This window comes from Opisthocomus hoazin, chromosome 5 (genome assembly GCF_030867145.1).
Source record: "Opisthocomus hoazin isolate bOpiHoa1 chromosome 5, bOpiHoa1.hap1, whole genome shotgun sequence".
Classification (NCBI taxonomy): Eukaryota; Metazoa; Chordata; class Aves; order Opisthocomiformes; family Opisthocomidae; genus Opisthocomus; species Opisthocomus hoazin.
Genome location: NC_134418.1, coordinates 73,916,067 through 73,930,893, shown reverse-complemented (window position 1 = coordinate 73,930,893; position 14,827 = coordinate 73,916,067). Strand labels below are relative to the sequence as shown.

At 38.6% G+C, this 14,827-nt stretch overlaps 1 long non-coding RNA gene across 1 annotated transcript; it reads left to right on the top strand.

The window, feature by feature from the left end:
- Window positions 1-374: 374 nt before the first annotated feature.
- LOC142361351 (uncharacterized) lies at window positions 375-14,557 on the top strand. Its single transcript, XR_012763939.1, has 3 exons — window positions 375-500; window positions 2,021-2,155; window positions 8,929-14,557. It is a non-coding gene; the product is annotated as an uncharacterized LOC142361351 (long non-coding RNA).
- The last annotated feature ends 270 nt before the right edge of the window (window positions 14,558-14,827 follow it).

Here is a 14,827-nt window from a genome sequence, read left to right as displayed (position 1 = left end):
TTTCTCAGTTCCTTCTTAAGGTTATAGCTTCTTCAGACCTCGTTCTTTGCTTTTCGTTGATTTGTTTGTTTGTTTTATTATTGTTTACTTCTGTCCTTAGCAAACAACCATGCAATAAACTATTGCATATGGAAAAGTATCAATTTTGCATGTGAAAGAGTGTAATGCTCAAAGAGCAAACATGATCTTGAGCTACTGAGCGCTGATGCCGGAGAAAGCAGGGTCCAGCAGTGCCTGAATGGCAGTGGTGGGGGTATGAGATGCAACCAGGACAGGTGACGCTCTGGGCAACCAGAGGGAAAAGTGGCCACAGTGTAATCTAATCTGCATAAACTCCTAGCGATTACAAGACTAAGCCTTGAGCCAGGCAGCAGTGCTGGAAGCTCAAAAACATTGCAGATCACACGATTTCTTGAGCTATGTCAATCTAGAGACAGTGCAATAATGAAGAAGAGAAATAGCGTGAACCAACAAAAATAAACCTGCAGAAAAAGAAGAAGGTAAGAAAATAATATAAACAGTAGTATGCTTTTTAACTTATTAAATAATTGAGACTGAGTAACTTCCTTTATTATATTTCATATGGATTGCAAATATTTACCTTTTGATTTTTTATTTATAGCATTTATAGGAAAGCACCATGTAAACATCAGAAAAAGCTTTACTTGACAATTTTTGACACATCTATTGTAAAAAGTCAGAAATGAGAACGTAATGCAATTCACTAAAAGTTATCAAAGCCTACTCCCTCTTGCCAACCCCCAGTTTCTAATCGTTCTGTTTTATAAAAGAAATGTGCAAACTTGAAATTATAAGCTTATAAAATGAAAAAAATCCTGTATTTCCTATCTCAGACACATGATGTAAGAACCGTGAAGATTTGGTGAAGAAAAAAACACGTTTTTTTACAAAGTGAGTTCTCACATTGTGTAAAGCATAGCTCATCTCCACTACTATCCCCAACTGGAGTAGAGTTAATGTTTGCATAACTGTTTAAAATGTTATAGACGGAAGCATTCAAGAGTTTGTGGTCGAATGAGCTGCTTCTGTTCACATCATTTCAGAGAGTTCTGCACTGAATTGCATTTGCTTTAGAAGTTTAATAACTTATTCCAAATTATGTTTGAAAGCAGGAACATTGCTGTCAGCAGCAAAAAAGCACAGAAAAAAAAAAGAAGCAGGATTAAAGCAAGATTAAAAGTAATCTCTAGACTACAGCTATAAACTGCACATGGCAAGCTTTGGGATGCCTGTTTAATTATCATCCATGTATAACTTGTTTTAGTGATTTTGTTTTTCCACAAAAGCACAGGGTACATGAAACACGCCAAAAGGGCACCCTGACCCCTTTACGTTCTGTGATTAACCTAATAAGGATCTTGTCCTGGACAGCTGATGATTGCATAGTGTAATTATAGAAACAGGGCTAATTGCAATATACATCGGCACTAGGGAATCTGGGGCTTGAGCACAATGATCCCACTGACTTCAGCTCTTAGTTGACTTCAAAGAGGGTTAAACTGAACAGCAGCGTTTAGGATAAACCTTTCAACAAGCACAAATTTGGACAGGTGAGATAATCCAATACACTTGACAGCCAAATAATGTAGCCTCCCCATATCCCTTCTGCTCTGATATTTTGACTCAGCCTCTACCCCAAGTAAGGGTTATGATTATGTTATGATTTTAACAGGCACACAAAAACCAAAAAGTCTTAATGTTATGATTGGAACTAAGTGTTGTATGAACAAATATCTACGAATAAGTTAAACATCCATGATCTTACAAGAGCTTTATCCACTCTTGGGGCAGTGTATCAAGTAATTTAAATAGTCAGCCACATCAGTTCTGTGCTGGAAAACTGGGCCCCAAAAAAAAACACACTAGTTTCTGCCCAAGGTTTCGAAGTGGTTGTAGCTTGAGTTAGAACTTTACACGCTTGTAATTAAGTTTAGGAGTGAGCAAGTTTGTAAGATAGCAAAGCTCACAACATGAGAGTCTGAGACTATGTCTTCATTAGCAGCTAGCGTGTCCTGACAGGAGCAGATGAGGAGGGAGAGAAAAAGCCTGTGCTGAGGACACGACATGCACGGTACACGTCACTCCGGCTCGTGTTAGCCTGATCTTGCGGCCAAATCCCTGCCAGCTGCTGAAGGTCAGTGGTAGGCGCTCCTAGGGCACGTCATCCAGTTTCCAGTTTCAGGATCAGGTTCTGTGCACTCCCAGACTACTCCATGGTGTGAACTGAAGCCCTGTTGAGTGGGGATAAATTTGCATCAAAAGCGCACTCCTGGTCCAAACTAGGTGACAGGCATGTTTGAATAACATGCCAAAGCTGTTCAGTCCTGTTAAAAGTTAGGAAAATGTAACTATCCAAGTCTTTTGAGTGGTCTTGCAAGTGTTAGCTTTGTCAGTTCTATGGATTTGCCAATGAATAACATCACTGTATAAGAACAGTAAATGTGCCCCAATAGCATTTTAAATTATTTTTTATAATATGCGTTCAATATTCAGTATTCCATGCAGTTCACTGTTTGTGATGTAGAGATGCACCACGTTTGGAATAAAAGCCTGCAAAGAGTTAATCTGATTAATAATACTAAAATTATTAAAACTGAGAAATGCTGAAGTGTGTTTTGTTGGTGCAAGTGACTCTTTATCTCACCTGGACGTGGAATAAATAGGAGATAGTCTGGCACATGTTCAAGGGAGTGTGAGATACAAACCCGAGAGGCAGCCAGCCCTGAGGAAAGTCTAAAGATTAATTCAGCTGATGCTACTACGAGCCTTGTCAGTAAAGCTGGGCCTCAAGAGCAGCCGTGTAGTCTTGGAGTCAGAGCAAATTGGGAAGGTCACTGAGGAAAGCTTAGGGAACTTAAGCTTTGAAGGGACCTTCCCTCATTTCACCAGAGCCTGCTCCCCGCTAGCACGTAGCAACATGTTGTTCAGCAGTAGGAAAGACAAGAGGCAAAAAGGTGGAGCAGAGAGATTAAATGTAATGAAGACCCGGTGCACAACGTGCTGACTGCCTCTTCAGGCTCTCGCTCTGCAAGTGGTGCTGAACGTGGGAGTGAGAGCAGAACATCTGCATGTGAATGAGGGCGTGAAAGTAGAAGTAAATATAGAGCAGATGGGCAAAAAACTCAGGGAGATCTAGCACTGGAAACTTCATTTATCAGGCAGGAGAACACCAGAGAAAGAAAATTATTTTGATGAAGGAATATAATTACAACACAATTTTGTGAATATTAGTCATGAATAAATTGTGGCTTTCTGTGAAGTGGTTTGTAGCAGAAAAGGATTACTATCCAAATAGGATTAGTAGGAGCAAGAACTAAATAGCTTTAAAATCAAGCCTGATGAATTTATGCAAAGAAATGTACAGTATGATTACCCGTGATAGCAGAGGCTGATTTTAAATCACAGAGATTTCAGGCCAGTATTTCCATATTCCTAAACCTAAAGAACTATTAACACTGTCTTAATTTCCTTTAACAGTAGCAGACCAGAACATATCTAAACCAAAAACGAAAGCCTAGACAAGTGAGTTTAGTCCTGTGGTTATGCTCTGTCTCCATATGAAATTTTTGTTACTTTTTCACTTTTAAATTCAAATTATTTAATTGACCTTTATGTATAGAGCATAAGTCTTTTTCATTTTTCAGAAAACTGGAACTGTTTCGCCTTGTGTATGTACACTAATTCTTACTACACTTTAAATTAAAAAATAATTGGCAGCAAAAGCACTGAATACAATACACAGACATTATTGACTTTGAATAATTTTGTTGTTTTGTATAAGCTATTTTTTCCTCGCTGGGAACAGAAAATATCCCACAGGAAAAAACAGTATTTCAACATGATTTTCCTTCAGAAAAGGAACAAAAAGTTGAAATATCACAATTTTTTTCTTGGAATGAAATGTTCCAAAATAATTCAATTTGGAAATGTCTATGTTTAGATTTGACTTATTAAATCAAAGTGGTTTATTTTCTTGAACTGAACCCAAACACCGTGTTTCAAGTCAGTTCAACATTAATCTGCATTGGCCTGCTGTGCCTCATGGGATTCTGAGTAGTGCCCCCTGGTTCCCATGCTTTCATATGGGCCAGGCTTCCTGGCAAACTTTCTGCCATTGCACCACAGCATGTGACTCTGATGACGAGCCATATGGCGTGGTCAGAGGGGAGCTCGTGATGCATAATGGGACATAAACTTTTGCAGAGAGAAACTGCATTTTTTCCTTTAAAAGAGTCTGACATTGTTCCCAATCCGCTTTCTTCAGAAGCAGTATTGCTAAAAAGGCTAGGAAGAGAGGAATTGGCTTGCAGGTATGCTTTTGAAAATGTTGTGTACTAGAAAAGTCATGGAATTCCAAGAGTTAAGAAACAGGACCACTTTCATGTCTGTCATAACTCTTTTTAGATGGGGAGGAAATTGGCCCCTACATATCTTGACAACATAGTAGAGAGGACTGCAATCTACAGAAGTCAAGGGGAAAAAATGTGATAATACAGCAGATGGGGAATGTGTTCCTATGGTGACTAGATACACTATATTTTCTACTAAGATATACAAATGAAAAGGAACACAGACTGCAGTAATGGAAGACCAAACACTAATTCTTCCTAGGTTAATTATAGTCAGGCTGCTGCTAGTAGTGACAGCCAATACTAAAACCTATGCACTCATTGCTTCTTTAATATGTAGTGTATTATGATTACCAGAAACTTTAAACTAGTGAAAAAAAAGGTAAAAATTAAAATATTTTAATTTTTTCAGTATTTTGCTGTCCACTCCCTCAAAAAAACAAAAACACCAACCTCAGTAAAGATCAGAACCATAGTGCACTCAGTTACCTGCTCAAGCAGATGGAAATGACTGAACCTAGAGACCTAGAGGGAGAGAGGATATGTTGTAAAGAGGCTTCTCATTATATTACCAGAAGAAACATTGTCAAATGAATGATGAGGTTGCAAAGGCAATGTTTAAGAGGTTTGGAAATGCCAGCATGAAGATTGCCTGTGGCCTTATTTCTGTCCTTTCAGCTAAAATTGAATGATACTATTTTTCTCCCCTTTATGCAAAAACATCTATGAAAGCAAGAAGTTACAGTTGCGTCAAAAGGCTTCTGCAGCAAGTTTTTCAAATCTTGCCAGATTATATCTTGCACAAAAGAATCTATGCTGACATTAACAAAATCTAAAAAGCATTTTGATGAGAGCATGTTTTTTCGAAAGATGCTCAGCTACAAATTGGAGTCTCAGCTTCTCAGCCTTTATTTCAGAAGAAAGAGAGAGGTTCCTTCCTCTGTCCTGGACAGGATGTCTGCTTCTGGCTTTGGCATCCACGTACAACACTAGTTGCACAGAAACTGGTCAGCTAACGTTCAAGGCTCTCTAAAGAACTGAGCTGTCGTTTCACTTTTAGCATGTGACTAGTCTTGGCATTGTCTTAATGGCATTAGTAATGTTTTGATATATGATACGTGGCAATATACTTCCTATATAGTAGAAATAATAATGATGATATAATAAAGTGGAGAAAGATCTGTTTGGCAAGTGAAGTTAACTAAAATAATCTTACAAGCACTAAGAAGCCTCTACAGGGTTACAGTGGAAACATGAATAAAATTAAAAGACACATTCAGTGATATTTTCCTGGATGAGTCACCGAGAATGTGTGTGAATAGTAAGGGACTGGGATTATGGGGGGATATCCAGCTATTCATTTTGCCATGAGTCTGAGACAGCTCACTCAGTGCAAATGAAAGGCATGTTTGCCTCTGTGTATCAGGCCATCGCCTGTTACTGGCTTGATTTGCAAAAAGAACTATAAATTATGTTGAAGAATGCCAAATGTATAGTTTTGCGATGTTAATGGTACATGAGGGAAAGAAGGGGAATGCGAGTCATTTAATTGCAAAAAAAACCCTTTTTGTCTGGTTTTTCAGTTACGCAAATATAGATGTAGTACACTCTCAAATTCTTCTGCTCAGAAATGCAAATGCTTTTATCTGGCTGCCAAAGCAGGTTCCAATTATCAAGTCAGATTGCACAAAAAATATCACATTTCCTATTGCACAACCCTTTATGTTTGCACTTCTCCAAACCTGCCTCAGCTGCTCTTGCTGGGTAGTAGTAAAGGAGCTTGTCTGTAATTACAAAGGTGTTAATTTCAGCATTGCGTGTACTTTTTCTTTTACTAGATTGGCATGAACATTTCACACTCTAGTGTGTGCTGTAATTGGAACAAACTGCAACACCTACTACTAAAAACTAAGCTCTTTGTAGCCATTGCTTGTCCCTTCCATTTAAAATTCCCTAGCCACACTTCTGCCTCCCAAGCTGCCTTTGAAGGCAGATTTATGTGTTTTAAGTACAATTCAAGCATATTGCAGGCACAGCAGGAGATTGTAAACAATCAGAAACTGAACTGGGGGAGTCCTCAGCATCTCAGTGTGGTAGAACCTGAAAAACACCTGCAGTTTAACAGGTTACACGTATGTTACGCATGATTCAGCATTGCTAGTAAACATTGTTAAGGACCATCAGGCAAAACACAGAGCAGTGTAACCAGCTTATATGGACGCTCTCTGTCTGCATGAATCATCGTTGTGTTGAAGACAAGGTTTGACTGGCTTCTGGAAGATTCAGCCGCTGCTTTATCATCATCTTTATTTCATATGGCTGACTTCACAAAATGATATCTCAAGGCATTGTGGGAGAACAAACTCTGCTTTGATCTGAAATTGAGTAATTACGTGTGTATCTTGAAGGACTTCAACTTGGTAATTCTGTATTAAACTCCTGTTAGAAAAATGCTGGAGATACACATAATACAAAACTCATTTGCCTTGGTCCATCAGGTTCAAAATTATGTACATCATGTGAAAAGACCTAGGAACGATATTATCGTTTTCTCAGCTCTTTCTTTACAAAAAGACTTTTTTGTCCTTTTGCATATCTAGGACGATGCTCCTATCGGAAGAGGAATCAATGATGCGGATTCTGGATATGTCCTTAGTGTTAGGTGTTGACTAAACACAGTGATCTTTGAACAACAATAGCCTCAGCACCAAGCAGAGATATTTTCCCTTTCAAAAATTGCCTCAAGAAAGAACATTGTCTAAAAACAAGGACCACTGTCAACAGGCAGCTCCCATTTCAGTAATGTGCCCTAACAGGGATATATTTGCTCCTGGTTTTCTTTCTAACTCAGTGGCTCTTTGGCACAGCTTCTGCACCAGGGTTATGCAATTTTTTAACACTGCAGGCATGGCTTTCCCTTCCTCCAGGGAGAAGGAAGTCTGGCTGCCTTGGGCTGGGTAAGGGAGCTGAAATCAAGCCTCCCACTTCCTGGGAAAGTGCTTTAATCACTAGCTAGCGGTCACTAATCATGCAAACAGTGAAGGGTTACTCTTTTTAAAAATTATTTTATTTAAGTGAAAGTGGCTCTGGTGCTCTGCTTTGTACTAAACTCCGTGCTGCTGACAAAGTGTTTTGGGATTCCTCTGCCAGTGTGTAAGACACCAGGCCCCTCAAGGGACTTCCAGATGTACTAAACTGTTTTAGAGATAGGCTCAATTTAACTAAGGTTATGATACATGTAGACATGAATAACAGCAAAATGTAGGATGTGTAATGATTAAGGTTGTTTGTTTTGGACAAGGAAACCTCTGCCTAAATTGCCTGCTAGACTCAAATGCTTTTCATGACTCATAAAGTCAGTGTTTGGCAAATGACTATGACCACTATTATTTATAGGAAAACACAGTTAAAGAAAGGCTGCTTTTCTCTGGAGTAGCAGAGGGACCTTCATTCTGGACTTCAGGCAGCTGATAAAGTCAGGGGTAGAGTTTCTAATAAGAAAGTTTCACCCAAGGCAATGTTTCTATCTAAACTCTCTGGCTTTCTTCAGCTGTCCCTTAGTCTGTTTGATGGGTCCTTCAGACTTAACCTAGCCTCATTTTGTAGAATATGACCCTGACTTTGTCTTTACTCTTCCAAATACATGAGCAGCTGCAATCTTCCTATCTAAAAACTCTGAGCTAAGGAACCGAATCACTAGATCATGAATGCTGCTACAGCTGGGTAAGTGTGAGGAGATGAGTCCTTAAATCTCACACAGTCCAAAGAAACAGAAAGCGTTAAACTCCGACTGACTTTTCAAATTATTTTTTGCCTTAAGAATCATACAAGAAATGAGACTGATAGGTGATACCTCTGTTGGAGACTTCTAAAAGTCAAACAGTGAAACACAATATTCAAATTTTTAAACAGGAATTTGGAGAACTGAACTTGTTCTGGTTATCCTTCCAAATGCCTAGTTGCATCCTCTGAAATCCTGCTGGAAAGACTGCAGGGAAGATCAAGCAAAGTTGGCTATACCTGAAACCCTTTTAAAATGTTGTACTATTCCACAAAACAGGGCATGTTTATCTGAGACTGTGAACTTCAGGAAGGATATTGTGTTTGAGAATTTATAGTTTTCACAGAAGAGGAAAAACATAATTTTTCAGTCTATCTGTATCTGAGAACTGAAACGTGAAGAAGATATGTGACAGCATGGTCATTAATTTAAAAAAAAGAAAATACATAAATTAAATTTAACTAAATTAAATTCAATAATAAATTAAAGAAAACAAAAGCATCTAATGGGAAACAATTGTCTTGCCCTGCAAGTAAGGCTTAAAAATATTTTTGTATTTCAATGATGCTGGCAAAAATTTGTGAATTTTCATCAAAAAACTTCTACCCGCTTTTAACATTCTGCACTCCAGCAGCAAACATTTACAATGTTGACATTTTCTCTTTTGTTAACTCCAATTATAAAAGGTTACTGCAGGCTTAACCATTATATTTCTTCAGAGGCTGAAGGTTTGTGTGTCTTAATGGCAGTAAGATTTCTCTCTCTCTCTCTCCACAGTGGTGGTGATGTAGAAGCAGCTTCGACACCAGTATTTACGTACATCTCTGAATGGCAAAGGTTGTGTGCCTCGCAAGTGGAAGAAGTTGCTTTATGGCTATTCATAAATGACCTATGTGACTGAGTCCCATGACAAATATGGTAATAAGCAATAATTGACAGCATTTTAGCACTGATATATTGTTCTTGGTTTAACTTTGTTTTAATTTTTCCTCATGATGAAAATTAGATTATGCCGAGTTCACATTCACATATAAGATAAAAAGAACCAACAAGAAAAGGGTTTTGTTTTTCCTCCTTAAACTCCCTTAAACCTCATAGGTTAAGTCATGGAAACCTATTAGTGAAAACACATATACATTGCATGTTGCTGGATTTGTTGAGGTCATTTGATATGATCTATGTTCTGCAATATGTGACTAGATCTCATACAGAGCTTTGAAACAGTGGGCTAAAATGAACATTTTAAACATGTTAAATGAACATTTTAAAACAAATTAGGCACCAGAAGCATTTAGCTATAGCACTGTTTACCATTCCAGCTGATGTAAAGAATGGATACTTGAGAACAAGTTAATGTTAAATACTCTGTGCAGTAAGTTGACCATTTATTCCACCTTTATTTTTTACCATTGTGTGGAATTTTGTCATAAAAACACAGGCAAACTCTAGTTTGCAATATATGTGAGCTAATTAAAGGTAAACAATAGACAAAATCAGGAGGAATATTTAGTTACACAGAATTGAAAAATAGGGTGAATGTGAATGCTGTTTGGTATTAAATTACCCTCATCGTTTAAAAAACACCTGGATGGGTTCAAGAAGTAAAGTAAGGCTGAGCAAAATATGAATTAATGAATAACACATTTCCATGATAGAATGTTTTTGACTACTATATAGACCTATAAATAAAATATGCTATGTGCATAGTTGGCACCCACCAATGGACTAATGTCAATGTAAGTAGACACAGATTTCTAGAGTCTTTTTATATAAAATGTGGCTAGTTTCTGCTTTCTATGCTATGTTAATGAATGCCAGGGAGACTATCGGCTATATTTTAACTTTTTGTTTACTTCATCAGACTCATGCTGAGAGAGCAGTAAGTGCCATTCCCATAGCGTAGGGCTTACCACATGTACTTAAAAGGTCCATACTTACACAATTAATCACATTTTTTAAATTATTTGCTTTCCCACATTGAACACAATAGGCCTTTGTTATATTTAACAGCTTATGCACAAAAGAAATGCGCTAGCTGCTAAAATACTATAATCGCATAACTTTGGCTACAATAAATTGCTAAGTTTTAATAAGTCTGGACTGCAACAGTCTCGTGATTATCTAAGATGGTGGAGGATAATTTCCCACTGAAAGAAGAGAGTAGGAAATTTAGCAGGTTTTTTTAGTGGGGAAGTAAACGTCAGCTGAGAGGTTACAGAGAAGAAAATTAATCGCTGGCAGAGGAGGAAACAGAATTATCCCAAACGGCGCAGTAGCAGCAGCAAAAAAAAGCTCCATTAAAAAACCAATGGCAGAACAGCAGCAAAAAGCAAGAAGACCTAATTAAGATTTACAATAGGTCATGTATGACAATAATAAATAATGGCAAAGGTAACTGAGTTTCTTTTTATTTTTGCTAATTCAAATTTAAAGTTAAACACAATTTAAATTGTGGTATCTTTTGTTAATTCAGCAGGTTAGGAGTGGATCTAAGATACAGAATCTGAAAGGATTTCTGGGCTTGTTAGTGCTTAATAGCAGAAAATGAGGACTAACATTGGTTGAACTCTTCCCATACTGGGGAAAAAAAGGATCATCCATACCTCTCTTCTTAAACAGGTAGAGAAGCAGGAGACCATAGGGCAGTTTCAAGTGTAATTGAAGGGGCATAGAGGAGAGAACTAGCAGCATGGTGGAAGCAGTCATTGGCGATGCTGTATTCTGCACCTGACTGCCTTTGCTTAGACTAGCAATAAGCACAAAGGATGTTCTTAGCAAAGCAGCAGCTCCCTGAGTAGCCAAGCCTGGGAGAAGGCTGTATTGGAATAAATTGGCTTAAAAGAGTGGTAAGCTAACGAGAAACTCTAAGTAAAATGGCACCATTAATCACAGGGAAGAGCTCCACGAACTCTCGGAAAAAAAGCCAAGTATAGGTGACAGCATGAAAATAGTTCCATGTGCATTTCAGACAACCTTTTACTTAAAGTATGGGACCTCTGTTAGAATATACTGCTCTTAATACTGTCCTGGAGCTCATGCTCCAGAGGTGACACAAGAGGAAATGCATAACTTTCTGCAGCAGCTGCAGTTCCAAGTGATGCTGGAACCTACTTTCACCCTGTCTGCAAGGGCTGACACGAGCACAGCATATGAAGTTGTCGGTGCAGATAGTAAAAATAGTCTTACTCAGTGTTAGAGTTATAAGATATTTTAATTAGATTCAAATGAACTATTGAGCTGTCAGCTTTAGGCTGGCTACAGGACCGATTGCTTATATTTGGAAAAATGCAGGAGACTATCACTGATTGCTCAAGTATGTTCTTGTAACATCTTTTTTTGTCATAGCCTGTGACAACAATGCCCCATATAATGCATCCGAGATCTTCAAATGAAAAGGAATAACGTAACTTCCAGCCTAACACACAGTGTCCATGAGTGAAATCTTAGGCATGTTCTACTGCTGAGTGTATGAAAAACCAGTCAGATGACACTGAGACCAGCCAATTTACCATGTTTGCATAATGTCCAGAAAAAATAAATGATAGGAATCACCGATCGATAAGTGGTATTGACAGCAGTTAGTTTCCCTTACAGATAGAATTGCTACAACCTTTCTTCAAAACCTCTACTAATAGCATTAGATGACCTTCCACATCAGATGGGAAAGGGGGGATAATGTGAGCTTAGCTTCTGAGAAAAGAAGAAGCAGTAGGGTAGAAGGCAGAGGACACTAAATGGACTACCATAGTAGTGCACAATACATGAAATAATATTTTTAAAGGTATTTGGGACCACTTCCAATACAACCCTGGCATCTCTGGCATCTAAAGTGGAATTCTGAACCCAGAGTAATACAGAAAATGTTGGGAGAAGAACAAATCTCTTCTAAATACAGGGGTGAGTCCTACCCCTCAGACGGCTGTACAGGAATGGTTACATCTATGTGGGACTTTCACTGTACAGAAAAATTTTTGCGGAGAAACTTGACAAATAGAGCAGGTCCTGGTCTATTAAAGCTCTAACATGTTTTATCCAATCACTAGTTTATGTGAACTGGGGCAAAAGACATTGGAAGTGGTTCTCTCCATTGCAGGTAACAGATCCAGGAGACACTTCTCCGTATCTACACTATTAATTCCTCTCAGGACCTGGTCATTTTACATTATTTTCTCCACAATCGTGTAATACATCATCAATTCCAACAGTGGAGAATGGTCCTGCCAACCTCACCTTGAGTCTCATAGCGAGGAAACTCTCTCAGTGTGTTGGAAAAAGTGTGTTTGGATCTTCTCAGCCTTGTAAACTTGGGTGTCCCTTATTCTGACAACCTACCTTGTATATTCAAGTTAGCTGTCTACCTTATCTCTCTTCTGTGGTTGCAGCCATCTTTGGTGAGCAGCCATTTGGTCAGTTTGTGGCTGGCACACACCCCAAGACATTTGCTCAACTGACTGCCTCAGGAGGCTTAAACATATGGGTGTTTCTTCACCTTGCCCGATCGGCACAAGTCGCAGCACTCTGTATTCACTGCCTGAACAGTGATTATGGCCAGACAGGGTGGCAGTGGGTGACCTGGCACGGGCAGGGTAAAGCAGCCCTTGTGCTGGTACTGCTGGGCATCTCTGGGGCACCAAGGGACCGAGCACATGCCACTAAACCCAAGAAATACTGAGGCAGACTGAATACGAGCTCCTACACCATTTTGACAGAAAAGTTGTTTTCTTCCTTCTCAAAGTTGCAAGCAATCTATTGCGCGTATTTGGAATCCTGTATAAGTAAAAGTGGTCAGAATTTGGGTTAGGCTGGTTTTTCCACCCTGTGTAAGTGAGAGGTAAGACTGAATTGCAGAGCAGTATTCTTCAAAAGGTTCCCATGAATTTACTACGAAAGCACACTCCAAAAGGTTATGAGAACTGTGGGATCCATTGCAGAGCTGTTCTCAGTGACCCTTTCCATTATTTTATGGAACATATGGACCTGGCTGTCAATTTTAATAGGGAAGACAACTTTGTTTAACACACAAATGTACCTTTAATAGCCAAACCTGTAGCTGCGAGCATTCTGTAAAAGTCTCAAGCAGAGACATTTGTGGAAATGCATTTGAATTGATTTAAAATCCTGGAAAGGACTGAATGTCAAGCAAATTTTTAAATTTATGAACTATCCATGTGTCCGTGGATTATAAGATTTCCTGATACCATGGGGCATTGGAGTAATACCACAACACAGGGAGTTTTTTTATTTTATTTTATTTTACTGATTGAAGAATGGGATTAGGAGGTAGGACTTAGAGAATTCTATTCTCAGTGCTGCTGCTCGTTTATTGTGTGACTGCACAAGCCACAGCCAGGTTTGCAAGTCCCGGCTTTCGCTGAGTGCGTGCAGTGTAGTCCCATAGTAGCGCTCTGAATCTGCGGCTACAGCCCAGCAGATTCAGGCTCTGCAGCCGAGCTGGTGACTGTTCATTCTTCACCCAGTATTCTGTGGCCACCAGGGGAAATATTGCTCTTGGAGTCACAATAACCTTCTGTAGCTGTAGGTCCCAAGTAGCTCATGGAGGTTTTTGTGGTTTTTTTTTAAATTCAGCGTGGTCTGGCAGACACGGAGGCTACTTTCACCTGGGTCGAGCCCTTAATGATAACACTGGACTGATTAGTAACTCTGGACTGATTGGAAGCCATCACCCAGAATTCACACCCAGTTTATTGGTGGTGGTGAAGCCCTCACAGAGTGGTAAACACAAAGTCTAGTCTACTCTTTAGGTTCCTCACCATCTCCATCAAATAGGCCATGAAATTAGTTTGATTTTTTCCCCATCATTTTAAGGTGGTTAATTCCTGGAAGGCATTATCTTCAGTCAGATCTACACCAACTACTTTAGATGAGTTTTCATATTTGTTACTTACTGCTCACAAATCTATTTGCATTTAACAGTGGGCCATCAGTGTAATTTATTAACAGTTCACTAACGCAGGATCAGTATTTTAGTTTGCCTTGTTTGTTGTATGTTTCGTTTCTTTATTACACATTGGTAATGTTGCAATAAAGAAAGCATCCTGGTGCTTTTTCTATTTGTTTTATTAAACCTCTTTGCTGCAGGGTATTTGGCACTTGTCATGTAGGTTCCCTTTTAATACACCAGCTGTACTTCATGCTTATTCATTTCCTCTATCTTTAAATGTTCCTCAATAAACTAAACAAACTACTTATTAGAAGCAACTTACAATGTAAAATTTGTATACACCCTTCAGTGCGTCAGAAGCTGCTAAACCTTTGTTTTCTTTCTGCTGACAAAATTACACATTTAATAAACACTGTAAATGCATTTTTCAAAACATGGAAATGTACTTTATTATGTATGCAAATACTGCAGCTACACTTGCTTGTTCGGAGCAGATAGACTAAATATTTTGCAGCCCTTCACTGGAATGTTCTTTCCTTATTTTCAGCATTATTTACATTCAATAAATATCAGATAGATCTGCTACATGGATAAATGTGTGAAATGATTTTGAATAGACCTGGATAAAGTAATCTTTCCCTCAAATTTATTTTCTAGCTGGTGGTAGCATCTCCTCTATGCAACATTTTAGAGTCCAAATGTCATTTAGAATAAAACTTCATTTATGAAAAGAAGTGCAAAATTCCTCTGATGCCAATTAGTCTGGCCTTTATA